This window comes from Schistocerca gregaria, chromosome 10 (assembly GCF_023897955.1).
Source record: "Schistocerca gregaria isolate iqSchGreg1 chromosome 10, iqSchGreg1.2, whole genome shotgun sequence".
Lineage (NCBI taxonomy): Eukaryota > Metazoa > Arthropoda > Insecta > Orthoptera > Acrididae > Schistocerca > Schistocerca gregaria.
Window position 1 is genome coordinate 183,694,360 of NC_064929.1, and position 12,718 is coordinate 183,707,077.

Consider the following 12,718-nt stretch of genomic DNA (forward strand, 5'->3'; position numbering starts at 1 on the left):
TGACAGTTTCAAGCGTCGAAACACGTCGTCAATAATAAATATTAATTGCGAAATTGACAATTATAGGTTTTTAAGTTAAATGTAGATCGCTACTCTATTTTTTCAATATGATAAACTTCAATTACTTAAATTTCGTACACTACCGAAGGACCATGGACTTTAATATGCGACACAAATGACAGAAAAACATGTATATCTCATGTGATGTAATTCATAATTTTCGGATTTTTTTTTCTTTACTTGAAACCTTGCTTCCAGCCAAATTCACGAGTCTCGGTTGACAATACCGTACAGATCTCGATGAGTGAATTTCCAAGTATCCAAATATGTGACGTAAAAGGCCGTATCTCTCGATTACATTGGCGTAGAAGCTTCATTTTCAGTCAGACAGACAGACAGACAACAAATTCATCCGTTAAGGTACGGAACCCTATTTAAAAAAAAAAGTATGCACGGGGCGGAGTGACATACTAGACATAATTTCTAGGGTTGGGGCTGGCGCACGTAAGAGTACAGAACGGTAACCAAAGGTCGTTGGATAGAGTAGGGAAAAGCTGGGATAGGCGTACACGCCCAATTCCTATGCAAAAGCAGATACTTTTATTAATAAATGAAAAGCACCAGTTTGCTTTTGTTCCACAGTATCACTTTTATTGTGTTAACCGATTTTCGGCTTACAAGGCCATCTTCAGACATTTACTGAGTATTGTCACCAAAGAAGGTACAAAGTTTGCAAACTACATAGGAAGAGAAGTAACACTTGTGGACTGAAGCGTAACACGCAGTTAAGTAACATCTTTGACAGTGTAGTGGTAATGCAATAAAAATTGTTTCTTCTTTTAATTGGTTTGTGTATCACTCTCTATGTTTTATACCTCCTCATGAAACCTTGTCAAGTACTAATTTTATTTTATTACTTTGGTTTATTAAACAGAAACTTATGTAGGCATGCTGTTCCTACTTTTTGTTAAAGTTTTTTCTGTCTACTCCATTTTTATTTATTTACTGTTCAACTTTTTACTTTTCATTGCATTACCAACACACTGTCATAGTCGGGGGTGAGGAAGAGGCGATAGCACAGGTGACTGACCCGCCCTCTAGAGACAAGAAATTACTGATCATCATCACGCGGTAGTCTCCTTTTCACTGTAACATGATTTATTACCCCAAAACAAAAACGTTCTTGATTAACATATGTTTGTTTCAAAACCCACTGAACACCTTCCGTTAATCGAGTTATTTTATGTCTCCACTTACGTAAGAATACTTGGAAGTAGCCCAATAAAAGATAAATAATTTAAAAAATAACGGTTGGTTGGCTGGTTTTGGGGATAGGACCAAACAGCGAGGTCGTCGGTCACATCGGATTATGGAGGGATGGGGAAGGAAATCAGCCGTGCCCTTTCAAAGGAACCATCCCGCATTTGCTTCAAGCGATTAGGGAAATCACGGAAAATCTAAATCAAGATGGCCGGACGAGGGTTTGAACCGTCGTCCTCCCGAATGCGAGTCCTGTGTGCTAACATCGCGCCACCACGTTCGGGAAAAAAATAATAATAATGAAGATGGTTCAAGGCCACAAGGACATGGTTACTCTACATCAGGTCCGGCCACGGCGTGCCGAACTGCACAACATCTCGATGAGCAGCCCGAGGCTTGGCCTGTGTCTGATTCGCTCGCTACTTCTCAGTAGCACTCGGTACAGCGCGAAATTTCATTTAGCACTGCGGTGTGAAATTTTTGGTCGACAAGGCTCTTCACTTCGACAAAATCGTGATGTCAGCACTATTTACTCTTCGCTATTTATTCGTCGTATGGTAGAAGTTCACAGCCCCAGTGGCTGTTTGCACAAAAAGAAGCAGTCTAGGGACCTATCGCCACAAGCCTTCAAAAATTAAGGGGAATGACAGAAGAATAAGAATTTTCAGTACCTATTACGCAGTCACATAGTCGACAGATACCTCAAATTTGCTACAGAATAGCACTGCAACACCATGCAGGAAGAGTTGAAAGATTTAATAGGTAATGGAAAGAGCAAAAAAATTACAACCATTGACTGATTTAATTGCGTAGGCTTCCGCGGCCAGAGTCAGTCAACATAAAAGTTTTCTGGGTTTGGTACCGCATCATAATGTAAAAACTACTGCTGCTGGTGAAAAACCAACGTATGGCGACCATTAAACCCAGAAGAAGACCGCTGCAATCGTGGCCGATACGTTGGTTTTTCGTCAGCAGCAGTAGTTTTTACATTATGACGCGGAACCCAACCCAGAAAATTTTTTTGTCCATTGACTGATTGTTTTATATATCCATAAGCACTCTGTGCTATATTGTCCGCCTGCTTAGCTGAGAGGTAACGTGCTTGCCTACCATGCAGCGGGCCCGTGGACTGGGTTTTGTGTTGTCCTCATCAACATTTAATCCTCATCAACGGCACGCAGGTCGCCCAATGTGGCGTCGACTGAAATAAGACTTGCACTCGGTGGCCTCCCGGCCAACAATGCCACACGCTCATCGTCTGTGCTACATTTGCAATAATTGAGCGCGTGATAAAACTAGTGGGACGATTAGTAAATTTCCTAAAGCCACTATCAGTTCCTGTAGTTTTCGATGGAATTTAACGAAGAGTATGGAGACTTTATACAGGGTGAGTTACTTGTTACACTCCTAAGTGACTTTTATTACTGTATTTCTTAACATCCCGAACATTTTTGTGCTTACTTCTTTCAGCTATCACCTGAAGTGTTTCTTCTGTTACTCATGCTTCCTTCGCAGTTACTTTCTTTGACGGATGTTTTACTATCCAACGTCTGTGGTTGCCCTTTCTAGAGATGTCCATTCCTCTTCAACTGAACTGTCTATCGAGCTATTCCTATTTACGTGGTGAATTACTCGTTCAATATCCTTCTATACTTTCACTATCTCTTGAGCTTCTGACGTCGGCTTGTATACTCGAACTATCGTTGTCGGTGTTGGTTTGCTGCCGATTCTAATGAAAACAACCCTGTCACTCAACTGTTCACAGTAACACACTCGTTGCCCTCCCTACCTATTCATAACGAATCGTACGATTTTCTGCTCCTGTTCATATTACCCTATGCTCACCGACCAGAAATCCTTGTGTTCTTTCCATTTGACTTCACTGTCCACCACTAAATCTAGATTCAGCCTTTACATTTATCTTTCCAGTTTTTTTAGCCTCCCTACCACGTTCAAACTTCTGACATTCTACGCCCCCGACTAGTAGAACTTCATCCTCTCGTTGGTTATTCATTCTTTTTATCGTGGTCACCTCCCCCTTGGCAGTCCCCTCCCAGGGACACAAATGGTGGACTATTCTGGAATCTTTTGCCAATGGAGACGTCATCATAACAGTTTTTCAATTGCAGACCACATGTCCTGTGGATGCACATTATGTGTCCTTAATACAGTGGTTTCCATTGCCTTCTGCTTCCTTGTGCCGTTGGTCACTGCTTATTCTTCCGCCTTTAGGCGCAGTTGTCCAAGCCAAGGGCAAGAGAATGCCCTGAACCTCTGCCCTCTTTGACAAGTGTGTTGGCAGAATTACGCTGACTTCCTATACCGGAAGTCTTCATCCGCCAATGCTGATGATTTTTATTAAAAATTTAAGCGATGGCGGGGTTGGAACCCGAGACTGAGGCCGTTTTGATTACTAATCAAAGACAGTATCCCTAGTCCAAGGGTACAGAGTACACGTTGGAAAAACGTAGTGTTATCCTCCAGGCACTGCAGAGCAAAGTGACGAAATTCTATACGACGTTCGAAACCAGTCTTCGGAACGCCTGATGTACTGACAAATGGTAAGGGTGGGATTTATGTCGGTGCAACATGCGCATCACACTCGTTTGGCTCGTCCCAAATCCCTTGGCAATGGGTCATAGCCAGAACATCTTGTCCATATGCTCTGTCCGTTACCGTCTTCGCCCTCGTCCTCCGACACTGAAAGTACCTGTCCGCACTAGTGAACTCAAGAATTCGGGCTATTGCCTGGTGCAACGGACAGAGCCAATCATGATACACATGGCTATACCGCCGTATTGTTTCGACCATTTCTAAGGCAATCGTCATATAAAAGTAACATGTTTAACTTCTCTTCTTCGATATACATGTCCACACCTAAATAATACTGAAGCAGATGTGTCTTGCCGACAAATGACACAGTTCCTTCTATAAAAAAGTTCTGCAACGCAGACACGTAAACGGTCGAAAGGCTTCATAACGACTACGTAGCCTGGCATGAGCGTCTTTGCGACACAACAGCCGTTTCCGACCGGTTTGCCTTTCACTTTTAGAATATGCGTCTGATTATTTTGCGAAGAGCTTCAGCCTCAAAGTTAAAAAGCATTATATCGCTGTACTTCTCATTTCAAGAGCTTCTGGATGACGTTAAAGAAAGTATTAACAGAATCTTCCGTCGGTTCTTGGTAGAACAACATTATAATAAATTAAAAGCACCAGTTTGCTTTTTGTTCTACAATATTACTTTTATTGTTAACCGGTTTTCGGCTTACTAGGCCATCTTCAAACATTTAGTGAGTATTATCACCAAAGAAGTTAAATGTTAGCAAACAACATTGGAAGAGAAGTAACACATCTAGACTGAAGTAGAAACTTACAGTAAGTAACATCTTTGCAATGAAAAAGTAAAAACTGAGCAGTACATAAATAACAATGGAGTAATCAGGAAAACCTTTAGCACAAAATAGGAATAGCATGCCTACACAACAGTTTCTATCAAAAAGCAAAACTAATAAAATAAAATTAGTAGTAGACAAGGCTGCATCAAGAGGTATGAAACTACAGAATACATAAGGAACTCAAGCAATATCAATAAGATAAACAGAAATAAGTAAATGTACGAAAATGGAGGTGTCTGAGGAAACCTACAGTTTGAGAGTGTGGTGGTACTGCATTTGAACATTAACATTATAATCACAGCAGTGGTTGTGTAATAGTTTTCATTAAATAAATGAGCAAAGTAAAATATGTACAGTATTTGATGAGACAACTACAAGGAGTGTTAAACATGGACAGTAATACAAGTACCAGTTAAAAGAAAGCCATAACTATTGAAACTACAGTCTATGTGGAATAAAGAGACAACTTCAACAAAACAAATCAACTTAATGAATGCAGGAATATGGGAATATGTTGGAAGAGAGAGTGTGAGAAGTAATGAACAACAAAGATAATTATATGAAGTTTAGGAGAGGGGAAGTGTTGAGCTGTGTCTGGTCATTTAAGATTAGATATGGACTGTGAGCAAGATGTTTGTTAATTTCCAGGGCTTCCAGCAGGTTGAGTTTATGGCCTTTGTTTGCTAAGTGAAGTACACGGGTCACTGGCTGGTAGTTGTGACCCTCACTCAGTACATGCTCAGCAAATGAAGAGTCTGAATTCTGCAACCTCCAGCTGCGTTCATGTTCAGCCAGCCTAGTTGATATGTCTCTGCCTGACTGATCAATGTAAAATTTGTCACAATCAGAACAGATGATATTGTATACCCCACTGTTGGCTAATAATTGGATCTTGTCTTTGCTATGAAAAACACACTGGGCTGTCGTGTTCCTGACAAAGTAGCAAAACCTATACTTGCATGATTTCAGCGCTTTGGCTACAATGTGTGATACTTGTCCTAGAAATGGTAGCTAGACCATTTCTAGCAGTCAGTGGATGGGGAAGCAGGTGGGGCATAGAGGAGGGGTATAATTTTCTGTTTTTGTTTCCTGTGCAAGATGTGGTCAATAAGAACTGCATTGTAGCCATTGGCTGTGGTAATAAATTTTATTGTATCTAACTCTGCTTTAAAATAATCTCTGGACATGGGGATAGATATGAGACGGTGAATGGAAAGCTGCATGTTTGTGAACTATGGGATGTTGTGAGCCTGTGTCTGTAGTTGTTGTTTTCTTGTAAATTTTTAAACAATGTATATGTGTACTGATGTCAATGATTAGATCTAAGAAGTTTATGGATTTGTTACCAATCTCCACAGTGAACTGGACATTTTTAAGTTGACTGTTTAGGTTTTTCAAGAATGTGTTGAGTTGTCTTGTAGTACCAACCCACATACACAATTGTATCATCATTCACTGCTCCTTCTTACAAACTAGCCAGTAAACTGGATGTCCTAATTAAGAGCAAGACTAAATTCAAACCAAAACATGGCATTTCAAACTCTGTGGACCTAGTAAACAGAACGTCATCTACACATCTAAACCAGTAAATGTCTGAAGATGACCTAGTAAGCCGAAAACCGGTTAACAATAAAAGTAATCTTGTTGAACAAAAGCAAACTGGTGCTTTTCATTTACTAAAGAAAGTATATCATCCCAAATGGTTCAAATAGCTCTGAGCACTATGGGACTCAACTGCTGTGGTCATCAGCCCCCTAGAACTTAGAACTACTTAAACCTTACTAACCTAAGGACATCACACACATTCATGCCTGAGGCAGGATTCGAACCTGCGACCGTAGCGGTCTTGCGGTTCCAGACTGAAGCGCCTAGAACTCTCGGCCACTCCGGCCGGCTTATCATTCCATTTAAATAAATCACACCTTATTCTAAGGTCTCGACGCACACAACTGTTAAGACTTTATCATTTGACAAAAATCGTAGCCCTTAGCATATTATCATTTGTCGAAAACATCGTTTGGATAGATGGTACCATTTACGAAATAAATAGGGTGTTACGTTTTACATTATTCGCCCCGTATATTACTTACAAGTATAATGGTTACGTCAAGGGGCATGCTTGTAAAGATTTTTTTATTTAAAACCCGCTATTGATCAATTTATAGAGGAAAAAGGAGTGCAGGAACGAAAATTAGAACATCCGGACTGCAGACCTAGCATTTTAAGTGGACCTTACTGCACGCTGCCCACAGTAAGGCACTGCAAGCTGAAAAACAATTTATTTCTGATTTGACGGGCAATGCAGAAAGAAAATAGCATTGTGGAAGGACCAAATTCGGACAAAAAACACTGCCCGTTTCCCTAAGCTCACTAGCGTCGTAGAAGCCGCGAGTCCCGAAGAATTCATTGTCTTCTTGAAAGAATATTACAAGGATAGTTTTCTAAACGTTCCGAGACTGCCAGTTTTATATCTGTTTTGGAAATGTTTTCGGGAGCATTTGCCGCTTTAGCTAAAACTGTCCCTGTGCATGTTTAGATGGAATGAAATGATCTGCAGTGTAATTCCCGTTTAAAACATTAATTATTTTACTGTATATGTTGTTCCACGTCTTCATGATGAGCGTGTAAACATGATAAAATATTTTGATCAACATACGTGTCGTAAAAGATTTTTGATTATGAAATTAAATAAGTCACGATTACGTGGTAACTTGAGAGCGGAAATCTGTGAAATTGTATGCATCTGTCAGAATGCCACATACTGTACCAGACAACAATGCGTGTTTCGCGCACCAAAGATAACTGAATAATACTGAAAATTTACTTCGCTTGTGTTCTACACGAAATATGAAACCAAGTTAGACGTAGTGCGACTTCACTGCCATTTAAATGCGGCGCTTTCGCAGATTCCCCTCCTTCCCACTCCTCACGCTCAGACAACGTGCATTGCCCGTGGAGAAGTGTTAAACCAGGCGAGAGAGCCATGGCACTCATTCCGAATTCTTGGCCATCTACGCCCTACATGATAATAAGAAGCGTCTACTTATTGTCTATAAGTACTTTTACACTGAGACACATGTTTCGCAACTTGTATGAGCGTCATGTGAATTTGACACGTTGCGATACATCATCTCATACAAAAGTTCACCCAACCTGTATCCGCATAATCCCGCGTATACAAGTCGCAAACACATTTTGTATACAGCTTTTTCGCAATATACTCGACAAGTTGCACAAGTTGCGCTTGCGCAGTACCAGTTTTTCTTGGTGCCGTGCCACCACGTTTGTTTACAAATGCCTATTTGATCTTGAGTGTTCTGTGGTGACTTGTATTTGTTGCTTTCTGTGAGTTTTTCTTCCTTTATCCGAAAGGGCAAATGCATCAGCACATAAAAATGTAAAGTAGGCAATCGGGAATTCCGCACAGCTCTACACCATCGAATGCAATGGTACAAATCTCCAGATGTAAACGCCCTAGATACATTCTTGACTTGAAGAAGCGCGCCCATACAAGTTGCAATACGTGTCCCAGAGTCGCGTATGCGCATCGCGCACACCAGCGCCGATACAAATCCTTTATTGTATGATTGTATGATAGCGGAACAAACACTGGTAGCAGTCACTTCTGTTAAATATCTGGGAGTATGCGTGCGGAACGATTTGAAGTGGAATGATCATATAAAATTAATTGTTGGGAAGGCGGATGCCAGGATGAGATTGATTGGGAGACTCCTTAGAAAATGTAGTCTATCAACAAAGGAGGTGGCCTACAAAACACTCGTTCGGCCTATACTTGAGTATTGCTCATCAGTGTGGGATCCGTACCAGGTCGCGTTGACAGAGAAGATAGAGAAGATCCAAAGAAGGGGGCGCGCTTTAAAAAAAATAAAAAAATAATAAAAAAAAAAGCTCTGAGTGCTATGGGACTCAGCTGCTGTGGTCATCAGTCCCCTACAACTTAGAACTACTTAAACCTAACTAACCTAATGACATCACACACATCCATGCCCGAGGCACGATTCGAACCTGCGACCGTAGCAGTCGCACGCTTCCGGACTGCGCGCCTAGAACCGCGAGACCACCGCGGCCGGCGGCGCGTTTCCTCACAGGGTTATTTGGTAAGCGTGATAGCGTTACGGAGATGTTTAGCAAACTCAGCTCTGCATCGGGGTGTAGCTTGCTGTCCAGGTTTCGAGATGGTGCGTTTCTGGATGAGGTATTGAATATACTGCTTCCCCCTACTTACACCTCCCGAGGAGATGACGAATGTAAAATTAGAGAGATTCGAGCGCGCACGGAGGCTTGCCGGCAGTCGTTCTTCCCGCGAAACATACGCGACTGGAATTGGAAAGGGAGGTAATGACAGTGGCACGTAAAGTGCCCTCCGCCACACACCGTTGGGTGGCTTGCGGAGTATAAATGTAGATGTAGATGTAAAAGTAAATTTACAACCGCGTCCGTAGCCGAGGCCGGGAACGCACGCCTATGTGGCAGACATCGACGACGAAGTAAGCCGGTCCGAGTCCTGGTGGTTGACCAATTTCACCGCCAGTATTCGGCCAACAAGGGGAGGAGAGGCGAGGGAGTAAAGTTTCAAATCACCAGCCTTAGCACCAATGTCCTGGATTAAGCCCGAAGCCTCTCCGCGGTGGGACATGAAGTGAGGGTATGGGTCACTCTTGATGGCAGTATAGACCGTCGGATGGGGACATTAAGCTCGGCGGCCCCCTTTGTGCCATTGGAGAGGGAGGGACTACGTACTGGCAGTAGGTGTCACCCTCTCCCTGTCGTTCGTCCATAACAACACAAACGCTGTACAAACACTCATCACAGCCATCCAGACGAGTCAGATATACAGTTGAAAGTTCATAAAAGATCGAGAGATGCAAAGGAAAACCACTTCCACTAGAACCTTGCTTCGAACGGCGATCATAATTCCGAATCTGCTGCCCTGCACTCATTCCCTCAACTGGGATTATTTTGACTCTGACTTACTGTCTTGAAAGGAATGATTTTTACTGACATCCTCAAATAACTAAATCATTTGTAAAATGCCATTGCCTTCAATGTGCCGAGGCCATCACACTTGATCTGGAGAGCTGCAAGAACGAAACTATTCCATCTAGCGGCGTAACGGCTTCACCATGCAACCTGCATGCGTACTTACCACACCGAAAAGCCAAAGAATCTGGTACATCTGGCTAATATGGTGTAGGACCCCCGCGAGCGCGCAGAAGTGCCGCAACACCACGTGGCATGGACCCAACTAATGTCTGAAGTAGTGCTAGAGGGAACTGACACCATGAATCCTGCAGGGATGTCCATAAACCGTAAGAGTACGAGGGGTTTTCAACAGCACGTTGCAAGGCATCCCGGATATGCTCAATAATGTTCGTGCCTTGCGAATTTGGTGGTCAGCGGAAGTGTTTAAGTTCAGAAAAGTGTTCCTGGAGACATTCTCTAGCAATTGTGGACATGTACAGTGTTGCACTGTCCGGCTGGAATTGCCCAAGTTCGTCGTAACGCACAATGGACATGAGTGAACGTAGGTGGTCAGGCAGGATGCTTACGTACGTGTCACCTGTCAGAGTAGTAACTAGTCGTATCAGGTATCCCATAACACTGAAATTGCACACACCCCACACCGTTATAGAGCCTCCATCAAGTTGAACAGTCCCCTGCTGACATGTAGGTTCCATGAATTCATGAGGTTGTGTCCATACCCATGAGGTTGACTCCAATTTGAAACGACCAGGGAACATGTATCCAGTCATCAACAGTCCAATGCCGGTGTTGGAGGTCAGACGCGAGGCGTGAAGCTTTGTGTCGTGCAGTCATCAAGGGTACACGAGGGGGCTTTCGCCTCCGGAAGCCCATATTCGCGATGTTTCACTGAACAGTTCGCACACTTACACTTGTTGATAGTCCAGCATTGAAATCTTCTGGAATTTGCAGAAGGATTGCACCAGTGTCACGTTGAACTCTTCTCTTCAGTCGTCATTGGCACCGTTCTTGCAGCATCTTTTCCCTGCCATAATGATGTCGGACACTTGATGTTTTACCGGATTCCTGATATTCACAGTACGCTCATGAAATGGTCGTACGGGGAAATCCCCGCTTCATCGCTACCTCGGAGATGTTGTGTCCCATCGTTCGTGAGCCGGCTATAACACCTCGTTCAAACTCACTTAAATCTTGATATCCTGCCATTGTAGCAGCAGTAATCGATCTAACAACTGCGCCAGACACTTGCCGTCTTATCTTAGACGCTGCCGACCGCAGCCCCGTATTCTGTCTGTTTGCATATCTCTGTATTTGAATATTCATGCCTATACCAGTTTCTTTGGCGCTTCATTGTGTGTTGTCTATTTGATTCGCACGGTTTCCAACGTCACTGCCCCTTCAGGTGTAACACGCTGATGTTCTGCTAAGGCCGGCCATCTGCTAAGACCGCAGCCTCCAGCCCGCTCCGCCCCTCGGTCCGGTCCGGTCGGGACGAGGAAGGCGTGCAGCGGGCGGATCGAATCCGGCGGTGGGCTGCGCCGAACCGCTTCCTCATTTCACTCGGCCGCCGCGTCCCTCAAATTGCTACCGCAACCAGTTATCTAAACGTGCACTCGCAACAACCGAGCACTAACACTCTCGAAATTAATTATCTGACTTGGCCCCTAGAGACCTCTGGTGCAGTTTCAAACGTTGTGGCACAGTTGTGTAAGACACCGACTTGAATTGTGGGAAATCCCCATCCGAATATGCTGCCTGAGGTTCCCCGTGATTTTCCTATATCGCTTAACGCAAATGGAGGACTGCCTCCTTTGAAAAGGGCTCGCTCTATTACTTGTGCTCCGAATGTAAAGATCCTGTTGTCAACGGAACACTCTGTAACGTCTCAGTTAAATAAAAAAATTTAATACTACGATGTTTTAGAAAAAAATTATGTCTCCAGACGAAATATTTTATTAGATATTCCGGAATTGGCATAGCAAAACGTGAATAGTTTGTTACAAGATATTTAGTCGCCATTCTGTGAACTGAGATTGAAGAAAATAAAATTTTTATGCTAAACATTACAATAAGTGCCGATTTTCTTACAAGGGGCGATTATAAAGTTTCAGTTTGAGGGCGTTGCTGTAGTGCACATGCCACGTTCCGCGACTCCTGTCTTGGTATACAGAGTGTCCCATTTATCTTGACAACCATAAATAACAGTTTGGCCAGATGCAAATTACAAAATGTTTCAAGCAAATGTTCTTTAGCCGTCAGGGGGACATCAATCAGCTTGATTGTCTTCGTTGTAGCTTTGTTTTTCACAAAGATATGAACAGCGATATAATTTTTTTTAATGGCACACTTTTTTTATTCGGTAATTCATTTCCTCTCCTAAAGACCAATTCAAAAATATGTCGCTCAAACTCTGGGTGGGGGAAGGAAATGGGCAACGGCATATTCAGTGTAACCATGTCGGCATTTGCTACATGCCACATTATACAAAACGTGCTAATACGTAATACAACACTTTTTTCCTCGGACAATTTCGGTTCAAAAATGCGAAATTTGTTGCGAGACATGTGGCATATTGCCGCTTCAGCCTCTATAGTTTCATGAAGTTACGACAGGTGGCGGCGCTGCATGTAGCCTTCGAAATGGCGTCTGTAACGGAGGTGCGTTCCAAGCAGAGAGCTTTCAAAGAGTTTCTTTTGGCGGAAAACTATCGCAGATATCCATTTGAAGACTGTCTAAGGAGATCTGGCCGTGAACAAAAGCTCGCTGAGTAGTTCGAGGCCTCTATTATCGCAACGAGGTCGCGCAAACCTGTCCGAACTCCCGCTTGCCAGCCCACCGCACACGGCGTGGCTCCTGCTACTTTGGAGCGTGCAGACACTCTCATTCGAGGTGATCTACCGATCAAAATCAAACACGTCGCTCCAAAATTGACGTCTCTGTTTAAAGTGCTGACACATTCGTCCACTAGTTGGGTGTGCGCCCACTGGGTTGCTCGCCCCCTAACGCAAGACCATAAAGAACAATGAAGCACTATCTTGCGCACTACGAGGCTGATA

At 43.2% G+C, this 12,718-nt stretch overlaps 1 protein-coding gene across 1 annotated transcript in view; it reads right to left on the minus strand.

Moving 5' to 3' along the window:
* LOC126293308 (all trans-polyprenyl-diphosphate synthase PDSS1-like) overlaps positions 1–12,718 on the minus strand; it is a 719,678-nt gene that overhangs the window by 387,127 nt on the left and 319,833 nt on the right. The window lies entirely within an intron of this gene.